Source organism: Sceloporus undulatus, chromosome 3, assembly GCF_019175285.1.
Source record: "Sceloporus undulatus isolate JIND9_A2432 ecotype Alabama chromosome 3, SceUnd_v1.1, whole genome shotgun sequence".
Classification (NCBI taxonomy): domain Eukaryota; kingdom Metazoa; phylum Chordata; class Lepidosauria; order Squamata; family Phrynosomatidae; genus Sceloporus; species Sceloporus undulatus.
This window is the reverse complement of record NC_056524.1, coordinates 163,356,997-163,380,936: the sequence shown is the minus strand read 5'-3', so window position 1 is coordinate 163,380,936 and position 23,940 is coordinate 163,356,997. Positions and strand designations below refer to the sequence as shown.

General features: G+C 39.4%; 1 protein-coding gene across 3 annotated transcripts in view; it reads left to right on the top strand.

Moving 5' to 3' along the window:
* Positions 1–23,798: 23,798 nt before the first annotated feature.
* CCSER2 (coiled-coil serine rich protein 2) overlaps positions 23,799–23,940 on the top strand; it is a 58,215-nt gene continuing 58,073 nt past the window's right edge. For 2 of the 3 annotated variants that reach the window (XM_042457423.1, XM_042457427.1), the window contains exon 1: positions 23,803–23,927. The gene's annotated coding sequence lies outside the window, so the exon portion shown is untranslated. Of the gene's footprint in view, positions 23,928–23,940 lie in introns of all 3 variants that reach the window. The other variant, XM_042457426.1, reaches the window with a different exon arrangement.

Genomic DNA, 23,940 nt, shown 5'->3' with positions numbered 1-23,940 from the left:
TTTACCCTCTAGCTTTCTTACCATTCTTGTTTTTTCTAGTGATCCATGCCTTCACATTATGTGGCCAAAGTATGATAGTTCTAGACCCCCAACCCCCCCGGGCAAACCTTTATTTCCTGACATGCAATGTATAAGATATTCCTCCAGTTCTCTAGCTAAAATTACATATAAGAACAATATAGAAAATAAAAATTGTGTAGAATTTTCTAGATTTTCCTTTGTCAAATATTTTTTATTATTATACATTTTTTTTAAACAGTAGAAGTCCATGGTATTGAAATAACAGGTAGAAGAAACATCATAAAGCACAACAAAAATTATTAGTCCATTTTATAAAAACAATAGAGATAATGACTGTGCACAACGTATATAAATTCAACCTAGATGACAAGGAAATTGAAATAGTTAAAGATGTCCCCTATTTTTGATCACTCATTGACCAGAATGGATATTGTGGCCAGGAAATTAGAAGACCAGGACTGGAGAGTTATGAAAGATCCAGAGAAGAGCCTAAAATGCAAAGGCATAAAATTGAACACTAAAGTTATGTTTGTCCAAGCCTTTGTATTTTCCATCAGCATGTATGGATGTGAAGGCTGGACAACGAAGAAAGCAGATGGAAACAAAATCAACTCATTTGAGATGTGGTGCTAGAGAAGAATGATGAGGATACTGTGGAAAAAGAGAAACAAATTGGGTCTTAGAACAAATCAAGCCTTAACTTTCCCTTGATGACTAAACTGAGGCTGTCATACTTTGGCCATGGGATGAGCAGACAGAACTCACTAGAAAAGACAATAATGCTAGGAAAGCTGGAGTGTTAGAAAAAGAGGAAAATCACATACTAGGTGGATAGATTCAATCAGAGGCCATTGTCCTGAGCTTGCAGGACAGATAGTCCAACGCTCAAACCACTACACCACACTGACTCTTTTTAAAGACTGGTTAGCAATAATAACTGGAAGACCAAAAAAAAAAAAAAACCAAAAACAAACAAAAAAAAACCCTGTTTGCAATGGTGGAGAAATTAGTGACTGAACTCTGTGCTGTGATGTGGGTGAATGGAAAATTACACACACAATGCTATTCACACCTACCAGTCCTTCAGTTATCTCATAATATATGGTTCTATTGTATTTGGCTGACACTGTAATAACCAAGTATACAGCAGGTGCCACAGAAGTACTAAAGACGGGGTTGGATCAGTGGTTGAAATCCCCACAGAGGGCACTTAATAGGCAAAGGACATAGCTATGTGTATGCTGTAATTTTATGGAAGCACTGGAAAGTGCAAAATATAATCCTGAGCACCGAATTCAGCTTCTTGAAAACCTTCATTTTCATTTACTTGAAAAGACAGAACACATTTCTAGCTCTAATGTCTGTAAAGTGCTCTGCGATGCCAGCTGAACTCCCAGTGGGAGTAAGAAAGTCTTCCAGTGATTAGATAAAAGAGTTCATCCCTTGCCATAAATCTGAGGAATCCTCCCCCCCAACATGATCAGTAACAACAAAAATAAATTCTGCCAAAGAAAACATGCAGATATGAAGCATACTGATGACAAAATGTGGTTTACTTTAGAGACAATTTTCAAAACTGTTAACATGTAGAATACATGCCAAGTGCGCTGACTATGAGTATGTGAAGTCTAATCATACTAATTGTTCAGTCAGTCCCTATATTGTGGCCAATGTGACCTTGGATTGTGCAAACCCTTGAAATAGAGCTTTGTAAATTTTTAGGACCAGGTGTGTCCAGATGATGCCTTTTGTTTTAATAAAGGATACTTTTCGAACGTTGTATGCCATACAATAGCTAATACCATACATTCCTCCCTTCCTTCCTCTCTGAATTAGCTATTAATCAGGCAACAGCATGCCAGAATGCAAGAACAAAGGGGTGAGGGGTAGGAGCATAAGGCGAGATATACTCTTGGTCAGGACTGCTTCATGAAACAATGACTTATACAAGGCAACTGCAAGATAGGCTGTATAAATTAGGCTGGCAAATGTAATTGGCAAATTAATAAAGGAAGCTCCACTTGATAGCTTAATGGGGTTTTCACTTAAAGTCTTTATATTTTAAAGCTCTTTTAGTCCCATAAAACTGGGATGAGCCACCTTTCTGGCCATGATACCATCCAGGGGCTATGTGGACTACCAAAAATCGTCCCAGCCCTAAAGTGGCTAGCAGTTTCCTTAAAGTTTCTGTCTGGTTTGGAAAAATTGGTGATTTTTAAAAAATGTTAAACAAAGCTGTCCTCCCCCCACAATTTATTTAGAAGCTGGAGGCTTCCAGAAGAGGCAAATCCTTTTTTTCCTTTTCCGAATCTGGAGGAGATGGGGGTGGCAGAAACTGGCTTCAGAGACTGCACATGGCCTCGGGGCTACACTTTGCAACCACAGCTTTAAACAGAATGGGGGGAAAAGAAAGAAAATACTTCGTTTTCCAACAATGACTGGCCATTCTTGTATATACAGGTTGAGTCTCTCTTATCCAAAAGGCTTGGGACCAGAAGAGTCTTGGATTTTGGATTTTTGGGATTTTGGAATACTTGTATTTGCATATACATACATAATGATATATCTTGGAGACGGAACCTAAGTCTAAACACTAAATGCATTTATGTTTCATATATACCTCGTACACATAGCCTGAAGGTAAAAATATAAAATATTTTAAATATTTTTTGCCTGAAACAAAGTTTGTGTACATTGAACCATCTCATACACAGACACAAAAGTGTCGTTATTTCAGCCACCCATGAAAAAAGGTTTGGTTTTTGGAGTATTTTGGATTTTGGAATTCCGGATAAGGCCAACTCAAGATGTACTAAATTGTAAATGTTATACTTCTGCATTATCACAAAAGCATTTATTAAACATATTAGGCTTTCCAACAATGAGTGGTCATTCTTGTTTATTAAGTTGTATTTCCCCCCTCTGTCAGTGTCTCAGAATTGGATAATGAACCTATGGTTGCCCAACACAAATATAGAACTAATATGGTAATGTGTAAATTTGAATGGGATTAGTTACTTGGTTGGTCATGGTACAATTCTATGCATAACTACTCAGTCATAAGTTCCACTTAGCTTAATGAAGCTTCCTCCTAGGCCAGATTGTATTGCAGCCATGGATCTAAATGCAATTGCTATTCTCTGGTAGAGTGGCTCAGCAAATCAATTGCTGCATGGTGAATCAACACTTATGTAAATATTATTGATTCAGTCAATCTACTCTAGTTGAGATCAGCAATTGAATTTAGGTCATGTTTAGTAAAGAGTAATCAGTCTTCCCCTCCCAATCAATTTGTGGTTCCAGGATGCAACTTTTCTATACATGGTAAACATTCTGCATTCTGGGTTAATTTCATCATGTGAGATAATTTCTTAGTCAAGCACAATGCAAAAAAAGATGTGTTACTGGTTTTGTTTCTCTATCGTGTACTTTCCTGTAACATCTATTCTTGTTACTTAACAGTTTTTAAAAATATCCATGGGGATCTTATTTGTGACTTGTAAAGTCCTAAGTAGAGCCTGAATAGACAGGCCAAAATAAAGCTGCTTTGGGTCACACTGGAAAGATGCTGTTTAAATGACACATGCATCTTAATAGGCCAGAAGCTACGCCAAAGCTGCACCCCAGTCCTTAGGACTGGAGCATGGCTTTGGTGTGGCTTCTGGCCTCTTAGGACACATGCAGCATTTAAACACCATACCTCCAAAGTGACCCGAAGCAGCTTTATTTTGGCCTGTCTGTTCAGGACCATAGTTAAACACTGGCCACATTTGCAGATAATACATATTTCTGATAGTGCCTGCTGCCTATCTCTGGACCTTTTTACAGATCTTACCTATTCCTTAAGGGTTGAGAAGAAAAGGAACTTCTTCTGTTGTTTTCATAGGAACTTGCCAGTTCATTGAAATATTTTACAGATGATCTGAGTCATGGGTGTGTGTGTGTGCTTTCACTTACATTTTTATTAGAACGATGAAGAGAAAATGTATGGCTGCCTATTTTTTTAAATACAGGAGCAGTGAACTTTTAGCCTTTGAAATGTTTTGTATGAGTCTCACAGTCTATTACCATGGTCCATGCTGAAGGGGGGCTGATAAGCATAAAGGAGGAAAGCATCTGGAAGGTTGTAGACTCCATCACCTGCTTCAGTTAATCCATCCATGTCAACAGTTTTGTAACATAGGTCAGAAATTCTTGCACTTGTGTCCCTTCAAATCATTTCCAATTTATGGTGACTTTAAAATGACTCTGTCATGGGGTTTCCTTGGCAAGATTTGTTCAGAGGAAGTCTACCATTGCCTTCCCCTGAGGCTGAGAGCGTGTGACCTGCCCAAGGTCATCCAGTGGGTTTCATGTCTGAGCGGAAATTGAACCTTGGTCAGTAATAGCATTCCTATATTATAGAAGGAAGACAGAGGCTGCATCTGCACAGCAGAAATAATGCAGTTTACGCTATTTTAACTGCCATGGCTCAATGTTATGGAATCCTGTAGTTTGTAGTTCATGGTAGTACAGCGGTTCCTGTAAGCCATTAGCTCTCTCTTATAAAGCCATCCCTGTATTATGGAACATTACACTTGTGGATGGCAGTTGTTTGCAAGTAATTTGAGCTTTGAAAATATAATGAAGGAAAGGCCTTTCAAAGAACATCAAAGCTTGGCTGTGCTGTCTGTCTCTTCTTCTTATCTGAGAATTGCAAAGTAATCCCATTAACCCAAAACAAAGCAAAAGCTCTATTCTGATCCCTCTGTGTGAATGCAAGAGAAAGGATCATATTTTGGCCTTGTGTTCCTTGCTTGTTTATCTAAAATAATAATAATAATAAAATAAAAGACTAACTATCTCTTCCAATCTGAGCAAAATATTTTGCATTTAATACAAAATTGGTTCACAGGCCCAGCTCTGCTTCTGTTCTCCAGAACTGCAGAATGACATATTGTGGGACTGGGAAATATATAGTGGCAACTAGTGTGGATTAAACATTTGCTACTTACGTTGTGTTTTGCTGTAATGAGTAAGGTATTTTAGACCAGGCACTTCCACAGGATGCAGCGATGGCTGCCAATTTGGAAGGATATATATATGCTTAGCTAAATTAATAGAGGGCAAGGTTATTTATACCTACTAGTAATTGTGGCTATAATTATCTTCAGTACTGAAGGTACTAACAGTATCCTCAGACAACCAGTTGCTCAGGAACATAAAGCAGAGGGTGTTACTGCCCTCATGTTTGTAGGCTTCCCAAAGGTATCTGGTTGGCCATATGGATGCTGGGCTTCAGCAGCACTAGGTCTGATTCTGTAAGGTTCTTCCTATGTTCTTAGATTCATTAAAAATTGGGTTACTTTGGGAGTGAGATTTTCTCTAAAATAAGAAAGAGTTTATTGTAGATTGATCAGGTAGAAAACAAATATGAAAATACTGAAGCAAACAATACAGGCCCCACGGGAATATCCATCCAGATACTGTTGTGGGCACCCCCTAGCCATCTACTCCAGTAACTGTACCAATTCCTCTTTCTCCTGTCCACACCAATAATGTTCATTCGGCTCCCATCCAGGGAGAAGTAGTATCTTAGAATAGCCACTGACCATTAAAGTCCACTGGCCATTAGCTCCACAATGAAGCATTAAACCATTCAGACAACTAGGAGAGGCATCATTTTACTCGAGCAAGAAGTTCAGCCGAATATGATTTTCCATATTGCCGCATTTTGCTACTTTAAACAAACAAAGAAGCAAACTCAAAATTGGCAAAGAGCCAGACTCATTGTGCACACTAACAAGCATGGATATTATCTCTCCAAATGGAATCTTTCGCCTTGTTGTATTCAATATTTTGGCTTTGGAAACATGCATTCACTCTGTATGCCACTTAGCTATGCCTCGCTGCAAATAAATGCTGTAATTTCAAAGACAGTTCCAGGTGAATGCTTTTCCTCTGGCCTGTTGTTTGTCATATTGCATCTGCATCAGCTAGAGGTCAAAACGAAGAAGCTGCTAGTGCCATTAGAGCAGGCAGATGTAAAAACAAGCTCAACACACAATTGTATGGGAAACTTGACTTCTTTATCAAACCGTTCTGTTGGCAGTTGGGTGCTGGGCCACTCACATTGATTTACTGGTAGCAAATCATCCCCCCGCCTTTATTCTTCTTTTACCTGCTAGCCTATACTTCTACATTATATAAGTATAGTCAGCCCACTGTGTCCATGGATTCTTTATCAATGGGTTCAACCATCCACAGCATCAAAATATTCTATGTATCTATTCCAAAATCAAACCTTGATTTTGCTATTTTAAATAAGAGGCACCACTTTCCAATCCTATTGTATTTAATAGGATTTGAGCATCTATTGATTTTGGTATCCATGGGGCTTCCTGGCACCAAATCCCAGTGGATACCAAGGGCCCACTGTATTTATCCTCTGTTATTCTTTCCTTAAGCAAGTGTAGTGTAGTGGTTTGAGCACTGGTCTAGGATTCTAGGAGACCAAGGCTTGAATCTTTGCTCAGATATGGAAACTCACTGGGTGATTTTGGGCAAGTCACAGCCTTTGTGCCTCAGAAGGCAATAGTAAAGCCCCTCTGAACAAATCTTGTGAAGAAAATTCACAGGTTCACCTTAAGGCCAACATGAGTCAGAATGACTCGAAGGTACAGAACACAACCTCCTCTCCCCTGTCTTCCATTCCTTTCCAGTTCTAGAGCTTACTGTCCTATATTGGGAAGGAATCTTGCCTCTGGAATCTTTGAGGACCTTACTGTTTTCTTGTGACTCCCCAAGAGGCGAACTTGTTTCTGGTTGCCGTCTGAATCCATACCATAGCTTTATACCTTCCAACGTCCCCCATACACATGTGGCCCAGCAACATCAAAATGTAGTCAAAAGGGGGTGGCCAGGAAACAAGAAGGCAAAAAGTATCAATGAAGTAAAACACAGAAAACACATGTTTGAAGTAAAGTAACCATGGAATGTATGCAAAGTATAGGAAAGCCTTAAAAAAGGAAAAAGTTGAAATCAATAAATGCAGTATTGCCTGTGTGTATTTATGCACTGCATGTTTAACAATAAATATATCAGTACAAACTTAGGGGCAGTACAGATGGTTGGTTGGAAGCCCCAGGTTGGTGCCGCAGCAGCCCCATGCTGCGGCACCGACCTGCTCCCTAAAAGAAGCTGCTCTGAACAGCTTCCTGGAAGGGGCGTCATAGTGGCGCTCACGCATCATGATGACACCCCTTCCTGCCAGTACTGTTTGGGCACTGTGTGCCATGGATGTCATCATGGTGCACGCCGTGTGGATGGGGGCGCACCATAATGGTGGCGGGTTGGCATGGTAAGGGTTTCCAGCGTGTGAACGCTGAACCCTACTCTGCGCCCAGGCCGACATAAAATGCCAGTCTGTACAGCCCCTTAGTTATTATAAAATCAAAATGTGTTTATCAGATCTGATCAAAATCACAATTCTTGTCATATCCATGATAATTCTATCCATTCTGCACATTAGAGATCAGGTAAAATTCCAACTTCCCGAGAATGTAACATTCATGTGGTCACCATGGTAGTGTCTGCACGGTCCAAAAAATTCTGGGAACAATCTAGAATATCCTGGCCCCAGAGGTTCCCCAATGTTACATGGAGCCTGAGTTTGGTGCTGAATGGGCCTAACATAGTCTAGATAATTTGCATCAGACTCAGGGGGTTGGATCCTGTATTGTCTGGACGCTCTAGTGAGAGGACATGGAGGGAAGGAAGAGAATCTGGCTTATTTGGCCTGTGCAGACAGGGCCCATGAGTCAACTACAGCTTCTCAGCCGAATTTACCTCACAGTGTTGTTGCTAGGTTAAAAATTAGTTGGGTTGGTGGATGGGGATAGAGAAAAACTGTGTACTATCCTTTTAATGCTAAGTAATAAATGGAATGAAGTGAGATGAAATACATAGTTCAAAAACACGATTGCCATGGAGAAATACATGTACTCCAAAGCCTTTGAGAATGTCTCAGGGTACAATCCTGCACACATTTACCTAAGAGCAAGTTCCATTGAATTTATTGGGACTTACTTCTAAGTAGATAGCAAAAGGACAGCGGGAGCTGGAGATTAATCTTTAGCTTCAATATAAGTCAATAGTTAAAATACATGACTAAATCTAATAGCCATTTAATATATGGCTAAATTTAACATTCATCCTACCTAACTCATTAAATGAACGAGACCTTTTAGTTACAATTAATATGATTTTTAATGGAACTTAAATCAATTGTAACAAAAAGCTCTCATTCATTTAATGATTTTTAACATACATGGTAAAAACTAATTTTATCATATCAGTGTTATGCTAAAAAGTTCAGCTGCAGCACTGCTCAAAAACAGCAATCTTTTTAATGTTTCATTTGTATCATCTCTCTGACTTCCATCATGATACATCACTTCTCAGAATTAGGGCTGCTTCGGAAATCCTAAATTTAGTCTAATGGACTTTTCTGGACTAATACTCATTTCCTAACAAAGGGCCTTCATGTGCCAAGATCTTCATACTGTTTTTCAGGAGATATATATGTGTGTGTGTGTATACAAACACATACATATACAGCCTGCATAAATGAATTTCTTCAGGCTAGGGATCTTGTAGCATCTTCGGGGCAGAGAGAATGAAGTAGTAACATAAACTTCCATAGACATCTACTTCTTGGCAATCATCTGTATCTAAGTTGCTCAGCTTTTAAAGTAAATGTTCTGTGTTGCTGTTGCCAGTTTACTTCATGAACGAATCAGCCAGTGATATGTAATTTAGAATATGACAAATGACACATTTGGGAGTATCAAAGGATTCGTTTGCTTTTATAGAGTACAGACCTGCCCTTCCACATTTTGGAATTTATTGTCAAATTAGAAGTGTACCTTTATAAGTTGGCACATATTATAATAACAATTAGTTTCACGTATTGCATACTGTAGAGAAACAAAGCATGTAGCACATCAATTTTTCTGGGTTCCTCAGGTGTGGTAGAGGTAAAACAAGGTGGAAGCAACTTTCCTCATTATGTGCAGGAAAATAATAATAATTGGAAGCTATTTAATTTCACTTATTGACCAAGTGAAGTGAGGTCTTTGCTTTAGCTTGCCTATTTAATTTTCAGTCAGTGAGGGTTGGGTTGTGGGGACACCCAAGAACTGAAGCAATAGCAAGGAGCTCTGAGTTCATCCATAGAGTCAGAGCTAGACAACCAAGAGGAATCTCTCAGAAAGAACTGGTCTGAGGCCACAGGACTGGAACCATAAGAGTCATGAGATCAAATGAGTATCATTCATGAGAATAGGCATCAAAAACCTGCTGCCTGAAGCAACTGTCTCATTTTAATGGTAGGGCTGGCCTGCCTTGTATTCAAGCAATTCTGCCAATGTGAATCTGCTTATTTAAGGGACAGAATAAGTTATTTCACTCACTAACTTATAGTCATAACCAAGGAAGCAATTGGATGATGGGCATTATGAAGTAATGTTAAGGAGGCTGATGGAGACAGCAAAAATATATTAGAAAGCTTTTAGCCAGGTTGTTTCCATTTAAAAAAAGAGGGGTTGGCATATACATAGCATTGACCTCTCAGTCCTTTTGCTAGATGAAAATGATAGGATGACTGTTAGAAATCCTCAAGTTAGTAGTTAGATCATTATAAATTCATTTTCCAAAGTGGAAATTTCCCCAGAAAGGCATCTAATATCTTTGTCCATTTCCTTTTCCATGCATAAGAATAATAAAATACGTTATTTTAGACTAGCCAGAGTACTGGCTTCCCTGGAGGATTTCACTTTAATAAGACATGTTATATTTTAGATACGTCTAAAGTCTAAGTTGTAAAACAAAAGCATAAAACATACAGTTTATTTAAATAAAATTCATTTATCCTATTTATCAGATGCCCTGTAAATTTATTCTCTGAGACATACAAAAATTGATACAAACTACGTAACTAAAATTCTATATACTGTATGTATAATTCTGTGTTAGAACCGTTGCATGCAAATAACTATTACAGAAAAAGAAATAGCTATATTCAGACTTCCATGAAAAAGGTATGCCAAGAGAAAGAGTTAGCAATGTTGAATGGTTGTTTTTAAAGGAAATACATTGGATTAATCATTGATCAGAATGGGGACTACAGTCAAGAAATCTGAAGAAGACTAGGATTGGGAAGGGCAGCTATGGAAAAACTAGACAAGATCTTAAAATGCAAAGACATCAAGCTGAATGCCAAAGTTAGGATCATCCAAACCACTGCGTTTCCCATCACCATGTATGGATGTGAGAGCTGGATAGTGAAGAAAGCTGGGGAATAGTGCTGGGGATACTGTGGACATCCAAGAAGACAAAGAAATGGGTTCTAGAACAGATCAAGCCCAAACTCTCCCTGGAAGCCAAGATACTAAACTGAGGTTGTCATACTTAAACCACATCATGAGAAAAAAATGAATAACTAGAAAAGTCAATAATGCTACGAAAGGCAGAGGGCAGTAGAAAGAGAGGAAGATCACATAGCAGATGGATAGAGCAAAGAAGCCATGGCCCTCAGACTATAGGACCTGACCTCATTCACAGGGTGGTCATATGCCAAGGCCAACCTCAGGGCAATTAACATCAACAACAGTTAGAATTAACTTAAGATGGATTAGGGCCCATATGGAGTCTGTACTAAACCATAGTTTAACAATATGAAGGTTGTGGCTTACATTACACCAGCATTCATGTAATGTTCAAATCAGGAAATCTTGGCTCTTACCTGGGTCCCTGATTTGGATGTAATGAATAGCTCCAGGTTAATGCAAACTAAGGAAATGTTTATGCCAAAACCAATGTGTAATGAGAAGAAAGGCAAAAGAGAATCCATATGGTTATAGCAACTGTTCATATTCACAATATGAGTATTAAGGCCGGAGCAACTGTAGAGATAGGTTCAAAAAGAAGCCCTGGGAATATGCTAGCAGAATCTTACTAGACAGCAAATGATTCCAGAGAGTGTTCCATAGTCAGAGACAAGAAAGCAATCCAGGACTGAAGCTAGCCCAGATCTCAAGGCATCCTGAAATAAAGCATATCAGATGAGAGCTATCCAGCAGCAGAGCCAAACCAGTTCAAATCCATGCACCAAGAGGGACATGAATACAGGAATGGCCAAAATTGTTGGAGCCAGATACTGACATTGCTTTTAGAAGTTCTTTTGGTCTGGAAATGAGCCTTTTGTAGGTGGACTATCTGGTTGCCACCTAGGACAGTGATGGTGAACCTTTTAGAGGCCAAGTGCCCAAACTGCAACCCAAAACCCACTCATTTATTGCAAAGTATTGTGTCCCTCTGGCGTTCTAGTAGCAAACTCTGGCAAACTCGGTGCTGGGACGACGGCACATGTCCCCACAGAGAGGGCTCTGAGTGCCAGCTCACGTGCCATAGGTTTGCCATCACTGACCTAGGATGTATCTCTAGGCACATCAATGTAACGTCTCCTTAGGAGAAGGGTCCTCATCTTGAACAGAACCACCCCCCCCAGACAAGGCCCTACTCTCTGGGAGCTTCTCTCTACAGATGGGTGCTTCATTAAGTCACCTCCAGCCTCATACTTGCTATCACCTTGCATTACTTTCATCCTGTATTGGGTGGAAGCACTATCTCATTCTTTCATTCAAGAACGTGGTTCTCCTCCACCTGACATGTCTGTCACCTTACTATGTTCTTTTGAGAAGAAGGATTGAAGTTGGAAGACTCAATCTTCAGTGAGCTGGAGCGAGGAGGAGGTTATAATCATTTGTAAATGTAGCTTACATCTTCATTCTCTTGTTAGCAATTAAGGCCCATGAGTAAGGTTGGCCTGAAGTGTCACAAAATAGAAATTCACTCAAGCAGAGTGCCCATGCTTTGCCCTTGTCTATGTTCAGATAGTAGGATTTTGTACAAACCTTAATTTGGTTGGAGTACTGCTATAAAATTGTACACAGGCTGTTTTGAAACATTGGACAGCGTTTGCCACTAAACTCTATGAATGTCCTCACCTAGGACAAGCCCGTATTTTGGAGACTAAACACCAGATACAGACATAACACAACTTTGATGTGTCCTGCTGCTACACAGTGAACACATTGAAAAGGTAGCTTTTGTTTCCTATAGGTGATATAGATGCTATTTGTGTAATTTCATTTTAAACATTTTTTTTAGTTTGGACTACTTACAGGACTTTAAAACAGTGAAGAAAAAGAATTCAGTCTTTTAACAAATGATGGGACAAACTGACCAGTTTGATATTTATTTAAATCATTCAATTAGTAGAGGGGTGGGCAATGTTGAAGAGGCTGGGGGCCATCCTTCTGCACCACACCACACCACAAACTAGTGCAACTGAAAATGTCACCACGGCATTTCCAGCTTTGAGATTTTGATGAGATATCACTCATTTGCGTCTTGTAGGGGGTTACTGGGTTTATGTTGGTAGTGGGGGCAAACCACTGTGTACCTTTTTGTGGTGGATTGGGTCTTTTGTGTGTTGTGTTTTTTTGTGGCTGAAAACAACAAGGGGAAAGTCTAGAAATTTCAGGGCTACTCTGTTAGCGTTCAGGGCAGCAAAATGTGGTATGTGGGACCACACTTTCCTCACCCAGAGGTATCACTGGGAAGGGGAACCACAGTGAGTGACACTCCAGAGGCGGGTGGCACCCATTGGGGTGCTACACCCAGTGGGATTGGCAGGACTCCTGAGTGAATGAGAAAGGGTGCCAATGGAATAGAGGCATATTTAATTTTGAAAACAGGTGCTATCGCATTCCGCCATGCCTGGGCAAATGCAATCCGTATACTGCCTGGATGCCATCTAGGCTTATCCTACAGCTTTTCAAAAACAGGATTTATCAATTTTTGAAAAGCTGCAGGATAAGCCCAGCTGGCATCTGGGCTATATATGGGTTGCATTCGCCTGGACACGGTTGAATGCGATAACACCAGTTTTGAAAATTAAACATGCCTCTATCCCATTGGGGATAAGGCGCTTTAAAGCCAATGTGCTATATTCTTCATACTATTGCGGTCAAGGTATATAACATGCAGGAAATCAGTACCTTGATCTGCAGAATATATTTCTGATTTTAAATCATTGAAGCTATGAGGTAATAAAGAATGACATAAATCACACTTTTTTTCCTGGTTATGTAATCAAGAAGTAGTGGTGAGGAAAAAGGTATTAATTTCTTGATCTAGATACCCTCGCCTCTGAAGCTGCTGTTGTTCCCAATGATACAAATATAGATACAGCTGTATTTACCTTGCAGGGCTAGCAGCAATCTGGAGAGAACATTCAAATAAACACTGAATAACAGGTGAAATCTGTTCTAGCTATTAAAATAATATAGTTAAATAAAGATTATTACTCGTTTTGCCCCGCATTATTTTTTTTATATATAGTTCCAATAACCAATTTTCAACATTTGTTTTATGCTGCTTTTGTTTTTAGGCATCTGATTTAAATCATTCTTTCTAATATAGTTTTGGCACACTGTACCAGGTTTAGGCTGGTGGCACTGTAGCTGAGGAAGAAGCATCTATTGTAATAAGAAGTAAATGTTTTCATTTCTGAAAATGGCTCTGTCTTGTTAATATTCAAGACGCAGAGCTTCATTTGGGTTTTCGCAGCTGCACTAGCTGCTAAGTGGCTACAAAAGAGCTGTCAAATCATCTCTCCTTGTGGGCTATTAATGCAAAATGATCTCAACCAGAAAAGCCTAGCAAATCACCTACTACATTCTCCTAGCAACTTCCTACCCTTTACTGCTTGTTGCTAAGCTATATCCCTATCAGTTCAAGCTAATGATTCCTTTGAGTTCCAGCAAATTAGATAGGATAGTAATGACAGGACACATTTTTCTATCTAGAGGGGGAACTGGAAGGGATCTCAGCAAGCACTCAGTCCTAAACTATTGAGAATCGGGGCAACATGGATCTCTCCTCCCAGGAGGGACTAGGATGCGTGACAGGAATGGATTTTTAATCCTGGAAAAGGGTAGGGAAAGTTGTGTTGACTAAAATGTGTTTTCCATTTTAAAACTGCTTTCTTCTGCTGAAAGCCCTACATCAATTATATTCATCACAATTCTATTTTGCACCATAGATCTGGGAGTGGAGCCCTAAAGCAAAATCTACTTGGAGTAGTTTGATGATGTGGCCAGAACTTAGAAAGTTACTTTTTAAAAAGTAATTTATTCTTCTTACTTCTTATAGAATATAAAAATATCATTTGTTGCCTTTATTTGCTACCATATTTTTAAAATAATTTGTTTTGTTTCTCAATGCAATGCTTATTACTTTTTTGGCCAATTTTCCTTATTTTTTTTTTAAAGTAATGATAAGAGAATGACATGGATTTTTAAATATATATATCAGTATAGAATTAAATTATTTAAGCATGCCCTCAAAAACTAACTTTAGAAACTAGAACAAAATTACTTGTTACGGTAACAAAGTGACTTTGTTCCCATTGTTACTTTTGAAATGTAATTTAATTACACTTCCATTTAAAAAAGGAAACCCATTACAGGTAACTATATACCTTGTACCTCATTGCTTTTATGCTGTGAATGTGACATACCCCAAGAAAAGCTCTAGCAGGAATGCAACTACACAGTCTGCTTTTTGTGTCTTTGGCCCAGTTAAAAGTCCAGGGATTTTTTCTTTAGATTTAGTGTTGTCCCACATCCTTTCTATTAATTATGACAACATTATGAGTAGTGGCTTCATTGTAACTTGGTTCCTCACCTTTGCAAATGTCTTTGAGCTGAAGGAAAATAGGCACCCTGTTAAAAACCTATTTCTTTACCCAAGCTTTTGTTGATGTTAATACCTAGCAGAGAGCCTCTGCTCACTAGTCATTATTTTATTTGTGTTTTAACCCAATTACTGTTTTAGCAAATTCTTTAAAGTTTGTTAATGAAAGGCAGTATATAATTCAAAATCCTAAAGTGTAAAGATACAATTCTGAACCCTAAAGTGGGGCTCATCCAAGCTATCATGCTCCCCATCGCCATGTATAGATGTGAGAGCTGGATAGTGAAGAGAGCTGGCAGAAAGAAAATCAATTTGAGACATGGTGCTGGAGAAGAGTGCTAAGGATACCGTGGATGACCAAGGAGACAAAAAAATGGATTGTAGAACAGATCAAGCCTGAATTTTCCCTGGAAGCCAGGATGACTAAATTGAGGCTGTTGTGAGTCTTTCAATGCAGCTTTGTACCCTAGATATGGAGCCCTCTGTTTACTGTCAAATAAATGCAAAACATTCTCCTTGTTGCACTGGTGGCCACAGAAATTATTTTATGTGATGCCTCCAAGCTTAAATATTTCTAAACTCTGTTGATTCTACTGAGAGAGAGAAGTATAAACTTAAATCTTTCTTGTTGTAATCAATGGAATTTAAAAGTGTCACCATGTGTGATAGTAGTCACAGATATTTCACTGACAAAAACATTTCATGGCATATATCTTTTAAAGCCTTTTTTTGGTAAAAAAAAAAAAGACACAAGCAGATGTTTCAAAGCATTTATTTTTCGTTTATCAAAATCTCTATCTTTTGCACTTGAGGTGATTTACACTGCAATCTGATATATGTGTACTCACAATGAAGCTTCATTAAATTAATTAAATTGAAGGACGGTCTTGCTGTACATATTGAAGTCCTCCAAAACTACTGTCTTCTGATACCACCTTGGCCAGTTGAGACAGGCAGACTGCTGGGGTGGTACATCAGCAGCATATCTTTTCTGTCTCTTTGGTACAGAGTATAAAAAACTGGTGCCAAGACAGGTAAATATCTTTGTGACGGGCACAGAATCCTTTTTTTCCCCTAGCCCTCCAGTCTCAGTTGGTGTTTCATTGAATACCTAGGTGAACAAAGCTAGGACATGTCCAGTTAACCTGAAGCATCCACTCTCATTAATACAACCAGGCCAGTCCTTCTTGTTGTTAGCTGCCCTTGAATTGACTTTGACTCATAGTGATCCTGTTCTCTACTTCTTTGCTCATTTCCTGAAGACTCATGCCTATGTCCTCCTTAATAGAAGGCCAGAACAGACAGGTTAGAATAAAGCTGCTTTTGGTCACTTTAGAGGTATGCTGTTTAAATGACACATACATCTTAAGAGGCCAGAAGCTGCACCAAAGCTGTGCTCCAGTTCTTAGGACTGGAGTGTGGCTTTGGCACAGCTTCCAGCCTCTTAGGACACATGCATCATTTAAACACCATACCTCCAAAGTGACCCAAAGCAGCTTTATTTTGGTCTGTCAGGACCCAAACAGACAGATCATAATGTTCGGGCCTTCAGTCTAGCCATCTGGTGTGTGGTCTATCCCTCCTACTTCTACCCTCAACATTTCATAGCATTATTATTTTTTATCCAATGAGTCAATCTTTCTCATGATGTGGCCAAAGTATGACAGCCTCAATTTAACCATCTTGGGCTCCAGGGGTCTATCTGGCCTGATCCACTCAAGGACCCATCTGTTCGTCTTTCTGGCTGCCTGTAGTATCTTGAGCATTCTTCTCCAACGTCATATCTCAATGAGTTTATTTTGTTTTTATCTGCTTTTTTTTCACAGTCCAGCTGTCACATTTATACATAGTGACTGGGAATACTATGGCTTGGACCATTCGAACTTTGGTGCAGTCCCTCATTCACTGTCAAATCATAGGTTGTAGTAGTAGCATTCAACAGCAATACAAACAAACAAGAGGTTGTGTTGGCAGGGCAACCAGGATCTTGGAGAATGGAAGAAAGATTGAAACACACTAAGTTTCAGGTATCTATCCTATATTTCCTGCCACCTGTTTTTTGCAAGCACTCATGCATCCAGCACTTGGAAATGTCTCCTTTTCTTCTCTTCAGTGTGGGTAAATACCATTGAACAAATATGTCCCTACTTTCCCTTGTATCATTCAGTAAATACTACAAATGATATTTTTAAAGTGGAAATAGGAAAAACATTTTCTGTTCAAGACCTAATACATCCAGCCTTCTTTATTGGTGGGCTTTGGATCCATGAATTGGAGCATCTGTGGATGACCCTGACCCATTAGTGTCAAGGGTGGCATGTGCACACGGCTGCACCATTGATCTCCACTGACGCTAATGGGATTTGAGTTCTTGCATTATTTAGTATCTGTGGGGAGGGGATCCAGAACTGAACTGCTGCAGATATGTAAGGTTCTTATGAGCAAGGCCTCAGAACTCTCCTTGCTCCTTCCCATCACTGCAAATATATTTGAGAAGAAAAAAAGGAAGAAGAAGAGGTTTAATTTGTCCCTTTCCTGTCCATACAATTATATCACACCAAATTGAAAGGACATAAATATTGTCTTGTACACACATAGGCTAACATTCAATGTATCTGCTAGCAATCCACCTGTGGCAGCAACTAGGAAAGGCAGAAATAGGACAGACAAATGTCCAGGCCATTTCTCCCATAGTATTTTGCCTTTCTGGATTGTCCTGGAACCCAACTGATAATAGATGGCTAGGAGATGGCATCTATTTCCTTTTGTCCCTATTACTGTCTTGTCTCTGCACAACCATTGAGAAAGTATCAGCACTTGCATAAGAAGCTGTAGTGCTGTAATCTTGGCTCTAATACTATGCCCCAGAATTTCTGGGCCAAAAAGGTGGAAACCAGTTACTATTCCAGTAAAACAGCAAAAGTCATGAACACAAAGAGCTAATATTGTAGAAGAACCCTAGCTGTCCTGATAAAACATAGTTTATTAGATAGCAATAATTATGACAGAATTAGTTGTAGGTCTGTTGTCTCCTATCCCACATGCCATCCTACCAGGTTTAAAAAGAGAAAACAAAAGCATGATTATCATTCCTCTGCAAAACAGTATACTCTCTTTCACTTGTACACATAGATGGGCTATTGATGTGGCTCCCTTGTCTAAAAATACAATTAAGATTAAATGCAGTTATGGCATCCTTTGTATTATCATGAGTAAACGTCATATTACTGGCAAATACTGAGAACTATTAAAAATGTAATGCCTCCATGGGTGATAGTTTTAAAAATGGCTTTGATATTGCTTTCAACAAAATAAATGGAAATGCAGACCTGCATTTTTGTCCCTCACTAATCCTCCTTTCCAGTTCTTGTGTGGCACATATGTATCATAGTCAGCCAAAGCAGCTGGCCATACATAATTAAGCAGTGTTCACTTGAGACACTCAACTTCTTGTTCATCTCAGCACTTACGCTGTGTATCCACTGAAGTCCATCATTCTGGAAAAAAAGAAGGATGCTAGAGGCTATAAAAAATACAGGGCAGAACCGAACACAACTTGCAGTTACAGTCTGTGGTTCGAAATACATCTGCACAGATAACAGAAAGCAATTTAGAAATGGAAGAAGGCCAAACACGCAATCAAGAACACTCTATTGTTTTCAATGTAAGTGCTTTTTTTTTACATTACATGCAATATATCTGCAATAGAAGCTTCCCCTGCTGCTTTTGATTTCAATTTTCAAGCTTTAGTTACTCAGCCTAAAATTCATTCTTTTTCATTTCCTTGATATATGATGCCATCTGAATTAGATTTTTTCCCTCATGTCTCCCATGTCTTAGTTTTGCTTATCTTTATCTTATACAATCATTTCTACAATTGTTTTCATTCTGTAACCCATTAAAGGATGATTGGAATTCGTACCTTCGCAAAAGGTTACAAGAGGATTCACATCTATTTATTCCTCATGATCTGTGCTTGTAAATATTCAGGAAACATTGGAAATGCCTTACCCTCTAGGTGTAGAAAATCATGATAAACTGACTGTGATCCAATGACTAAACATCGGTCCAGGGGCATCATTTGCATTGTGTAGAGGGATACAGACCTCACTAGGTGACACCCAAAGGGGGGGCACTGCTCCCCAAACTTCTGCCTTTTGGCAAAGGGGCAGTGTTGTTCATCTGAATCCCTTTAAAAAGCTAGAGAGATGATATGGGGTGGAGCTAAATGGGAGGAGAAAGGACAGGCCCCGAGTTTTTGTTTTTGGAAAAAAAAGTTTATATTTAACATTTTAAATATTTAAATTATTTTAAAATTTTTCTTTAACAGCATCACACCTTACCAAATGTTCACTTTAACCATATGAAACTATGTACATGTAAATACATTTAGGCTATGTGCATGATATCGCAATCTAAACGTATAATGTTAATTTTGCTGGTTGTTTATGTCACAGCTACTGCCATTACAATCGGTGACATATGATAATTACGATTTAAGAGTAACATTAGTACAAAACAACATTACTAAGGATTCTATGTGGGTGTGGTATGGGGGAAGGCAAATGAAAGGGTGACACTATGAGGTATCACACCAAGTTACACCAACCCTAGTGACACCATTGCTAGAGTCACAGCTTGAAAAGTTACAGTAGCTCCTAGGATCCCCCAGCAAACATAGAATTGGGAACTGTAGTCCAAAAAAGTAATGTCTAAGTTATAAAAGAGTAGTAAGAACTTTTTCAAGATCATTTCCTTTTACAGGAAATAGTTAAATGTGTTTGTGGTTATGGTTCACTCTGTCAGCTATCTATCTAAACATAACATGCTTTTTAAAAAAGCATTTTAAGGGAGAAGACAAGATAAAAGAGAATTTTTAAAAACCCTTACATTGATATCAAACATAACTTTTAATCACACTTAAATTCCAGTGAAATCAATGGTCACATTAGTCATGACAATTTAAGTTAGCCTAGATTCCAGAATTTTGATGTGAATACTGTGAAAAGAAAGGAAATCATTATGAACACAGTCAAAACTCCATCTTCTCCATATGTTGTCATACATACGTATAAGAATTTTTTGTTATTCTGAATCTTGAAAGCTATTTCTTTGAAAGTATTTAATTATTTAATATGGGAAGCATAATAAAAATAAATGCTTATTTTGATTTATTGCTTCAGCTTTTTCCAGGACAGATTTTAAAAAAGAGATTAAGGTCAGCTATGGTCTCATTTACAAGTGAAAAATGAAACAAGATTTAAATGCTCTTTATTGCTGTCTAGCATCATCCTGAAAAACACCTTCATCTAACACCTGTACAGCAGTCAGTTTTCAAATGTTCTCCATTAGCACCAACTGAGTCCTTTTTAAAAGTCATCCCTCTGTGCGGACTTTGAATCTGCGTCCCTCGCTTACTTGCGAGGGGCAGAGGAACTTAAAATGGGGCGATAAAACTACATTTTAAAATATAGTAGGTTTGTGTAAATCTCAAAAACAGACAAATATCAGAACTTGAGGCAGGAGCAAAAATCTGTTTTGATTAAATAAAGTGTGTGGTATGTGTTAATCCTTAAATCTGAGAGAAGGACTGAGACTGGTGCAAATTTCCAGCCATGCTGTAATATAAAGGGAATCTGTTCAATGAAAGTCCCTTTTAACTGGCAGGATTCTCCCTACCCCTTACTTTATACATTTAAATCTTGTTTCAGATAGCCAGTGCACAAGATCATCAATATGTAAATAGCTGAAAGCAACCATGCTGCCTGCAGGGTGCTTCATTGGCAAACGGGTTGTTCACTAAGATGTTGTCTTGTAAACAATTGGATCCAAATATGAATTTGATAAAAAACAAATCTAGCCAACTGATGACTCAGTTTTTATTGCCCATTTGTACATGACAAAAACTACCGCGGTTTGTCAACTGCTTGGAGAAAAGGCATCTTTACATTCTGACAAGAGTCCTTCGAAATAGTACTATGTGGAAGTGCAGAATTAAAGTATATTAAAACGTGTTTCACTTGAATGAGCCAGCATGTTACATCCACTTTCTTTTATTTCCATTTCTTGCCTCTTGCCTCTTTGTGTTTAACATTAAAACAGTGTTTACCCTGGGGAAAACGGAGCATATGATGCTGTAAGAGAAATGCAGCACAGAACAGATAAAGAATACCTGGCTACTTTAAATTAATTCAGGCCTCCAGGGCCAGATGAACTATGTGTAATGGCATTAAAAGAACTGCCAGAAGTAATCTCAGAGTCAATAATTAATCTCAATGTCAATAATCTGGACATTGAGAAGTAATCTCAATGTCAATAATCTTTGAGAATTGTTAGAGAACAGGAGAGGTCCCAATAGAGTGGAGGATGACAAATGTTGTCCCTCTCTTAAAAAAAGGGGAAGACCCAAACAATTACCACCCATAGTTTTTTGTGGGTTTTTAAAATATCTAAATATTTGTTTAAATATTTGAATATTTGTTTAAATATTTAAATATTTGAAGGGATGCAATATTGAGGATGGAGCAAGCTTGTTTTCTGCTTCTCCGGAGACTAGGGTTCAGAGCAATGGATGCAAACTACAGGAAAAGAGATTCCACCTACGATAAACGTTAGGAAGAACTTCCTGACAGTAAGGGCTGTTCGACAGTGGAACACACTCCTTTGGAGGGTGAAGGAGTATCCTTCTTTGGAGGTTTTTAAACAGAGGCTGGGTGGCCATCTGTCACAGGGAGTGCCTTGATCCTGTGTTTCTGAACGGCAGAAAGGGGTTGGACTGTATGACCCTTGTGGTTACGTCCAGCTTTCTGATTCTAACATACATTTAAGAAAGGAAAACGATAGTGACACTGACATGGATAACGGTGGTGAACTAAGCCGGTGAAGACCGGCTGATAGGCCAGAAGTTCAGTTCCAGGGAGAAAAATTGATAAGACAGTAACATTCCCTGCTGAAAGTAGAGAAGAATAGGGAAGTCTTATAGGTAAAAGGCTTTAGTCAGGCAGGAAAAGGGGGCAAAAAGCCCTTCTCCTTTGGCTCTGGGAATCTGGGATAGTTCCCGCTTATGGTAGTCAGGGGGTAAAAACACAAACATGGGGAAAGTATTTATACTCCACCTACGACCTGGAGTTCTGAAGGTGGTTTATAACTGAAACTGAAGAAGTTATAAAGAAGTGTACAGGGGTTGTACACTTTTGTACAGTATATTAGTTATATGATGTACAGTATGTTAGGGTTTTTTTATTTGCATATCTCAGGTGTTTATCTGCTACTCTTGTTTCTCAATTTCTGGGCAGAGGTACATTGCAAAGGACAAGTAGACGTGTTGGTCTTTTACAAGACTGGACTTCTTCATCTGCTACTGCTGATGTTGCTTGCTGTTTTGGTTCAAGGTGGCAGGACAAGGGGTTCATGGGCACCCTGTCGTCCCAAGATATTCTCCTGCAAGAACTAGTGTGGTGTAGTGGTTTGAGTGCTGGACTACAAGACCTGGATTTGAATCCCTTGCTCAGCCATGGAAACCCACTGGGTGACCTTGGGCAAGTCACACATTCTCAGCCTCACAGGAAGGCAAAGGCAAACCCCCTGTGAACAAATCTTGCCAAGGTTCGCCTTAGGTTTGCCTTAGGGTCACCATACGTCAGAAATAACAACAACAATCTTATTCAGTAATGTATGCATCTGATGGCAAGTGCTGTCTGTAAACAACAGGGTCCTCCTGTGTAGAAAAACCAAAATGGTGATCACAAGCAATTTCCACACAATGCAGTGAACACCGAAGCAGTGCTAGCATCATTTTAACAATCTTCCTCCTTTGCATTATCATAATTAAGCTGATGGTTTGCCTCTTTTTAGATCTGGATGTGCTGAGTCAAGAACTCCTCTTGCTTCCAGCAATATGATATAACAGGTAGTAAATTATTTCCACACTTCTATACAGTAATACCAAGTATAAGAGCCCCAGGGCTGGCATGGCTGTACAAGTTTCTCATACAAACCCACTAAATTCAAAAGGCGTGTTCCATATTTGGGGTTTCATACTACCCAGAAACCTGGCTCAAGATTCATTTATGATGGGGCAGGGACATGGGAAAGCCTTGTCTGACCATTTGCTTTGTCCAAAGTAGGCACAAGTTTGCCTTGTGTATTATATTGTATTGTAAGCTTTTCCTGTAAGCTGTTTTGAACATTGGGGGGGGGGGGGGGGGGGGGATAAAAATCATGTTAATATGGAGAATTTAACTTCTTGAGAGTATATCTTTACTGTAACACTGCTGTCCTGAATTTTATACGTTTTGCTTGCTATAATGTCTTCACAAAGCTCCTTTATTGACTCCTGATCATTACATTTCCATCACATCCATCCTCAGAACCTTTTCTTGCTTATGGATCTTCATACTGTGTAATATGTATTTATTTGCCTAAACAAACAATAAAAAAACTAGTCCTTTTTAAAGTTGAAGTCGTAAAAAAAACAGACTTGAATGAAGGCACACAACAAAACAATGACTATTATTAGACCAGTGCAGGGCAGCTAGTTTGAAATTTGAGCGGGAAAAAAAAGACGTTGGGAGAGAGGAGAGCGAGGAGAAGGACCGTTTGGACGTTGGGACTGGGCTGTGCGCGCGCGCGCTGCGGGCACGAGACACACCGGCAGAGCGAGCGAGGAGAGGGGGAGAGAGAGGGCGGGCACGCGCTCCCCGTCGCCGCCCAGTAAACGCGAAGCGCGCGTGCGCAATGCCGCTCTACGTCCGCGTTGGAGGAGTCTGAGGGGGCAAGGAAGAAGAGAGCGCAAGGAAGAAAAGAGAGGCCAAGGGGGGGGAGGCGGTAATGATGATGAGTAGTTGACGGCGCAGTGCAAAGTGGCATTACGTCATCGTCAGCTGTCAGCCGTCAACCCCGCGCCGCCCGCTAGTTGGCGCTGTTGCTATTGCTGCTCAGGAGGAGGCAGGAGACCGGCAGCCAGTTCCGGGGCGTGTGTTTATGAGAAGGGAGGGCGGATCCTAAGAGGATATTGTGGCCGGCTTTCAGAGAGAGAGAGAACCCTGCTCCATCGCTTATCCCAGACTGAGAGAGAGAGAGAGAGTCCATCTTCTGCCTTTGCGGTGAGTGCCCTGC